We start from the raw sequence: 1,398 nt of genomic DNA, 5'->3' as shown, positions 1-1,398 counted from the left end.
GCACTCTACCCAGGGGCTCAGCTTGAGGCTCTGTCTCAAAAAAAGAAAAAAAAGAAGAAGAAGAAGAAAGGAAAAGAAAAAGAAATGCTCGTCATCCCTAATCATCAGGGAAATTCAAATCAAAACCACCCTGAGATATCACCTAACCCCAGTGAGAATAGCCCATCTCACAAAGCCCCAAAGCTGCAGATGCTCTTAGGCATGTGGAGAACAGGGTACACTCTTACACTGTTGGTGGGACTGCAAACTAATACAGCCTCTTTGGAAAGAATATGGAGAGCGCCCACATAGTGAGACTTTGTCTCAAAAAAAAAATGATATTATCATAAGAACATTTGCACTAGATTATTTATCACAGTTCAATTTACAATTGCCAAGATTTTGTGAAAACAACCATAGTGCCCATCAACCCATGAATAGATTAATAAACCATTAATATATGTATACCATGAAATATTATTCAGCCATAAAAAGATGGAGACTTTATATCCTTTGCATTAACCTGAACAGAGTTGGAGAACATTCTTTTTAGTAAAGTATCACAAGAAAGTAAAGGCAAGTATCAAATTACTCAAGACTAATATGAAGTCGGTAGACAAATTGGTACACTGCGCTCACAAGAGAAAACTCAATTTCTTTCAAGTTATGGGGAGGGAGAATGGAGAGGAGAGGTAGGAGGGAGAGGGGGAGGGGGGACGGGGATTGGTGCGCTCTCACCTAATGGGTACAATGTAAGGGTGTGTGGCACACCTCCTGGGTATGGGACACAACTACAACAGGGACTAACCTAACAAACACAGACATTGTAACCTAATTGATTATACCCTCATATTAATCTGAAATAAAAATTATAAAACATCACCGAAAGAAATTAAAAAGACCTAAATAAATAGAAAGACATCCTTTGTTCATGAATTGAAAAACTTAATATTGTTAAGGTAGAAATACTCCCCACATTGGTCTACAGATTCAATACAATCCTAAGCAAAGTTCCAATTGCATTTTTTACAAAAATGACAACCTGATCCTAAAATTTACATGGAAATACAAGGGACTCAGAATAGCCAAAACAATCTTGAAAAAGAACAAAGTAGGAGGACCCACTTTGGGTCAGAACTTACTATAAAGCTTCAGTGATCAAGACTATGTAGTAAGAACAGACACATAGATCAGTGGAATGGAACTGAGAGTCCATAAATAAAACCATACATCCATAGTCAGTTGATTTTCCACAAGGGTTTCAACATAATTCAATGGGGGAAATGTCTTCTCAACAAATGGTGCTGGGACAACTGGATATCTACATGCAAAAGAATGAAGTACAGTTTCCTATTCACAGTGCATACAAAAAAAATTTATAGACCTAAGTTTAAGAGCTAAAACTATAATTTTTTTTTT

The sequence above is a fragment of the Otolemur garnettii genome, unplaced genomic scaffold, assembly GCF_000181295.1.
Source record: "Otolemur garnettii isolate 467f Iridium unplaced genomic scaffold, OtoGar3 scaffold00082, whole genome shotgun sequence".
NCBI lineage: Eukaryota > Metazoa > Chordata > Mammalia > Primates > Galagidae > Otolemur > Otolemur garnettii.
Note: the sequence above shows the minus strand (reverse complement) of the source record.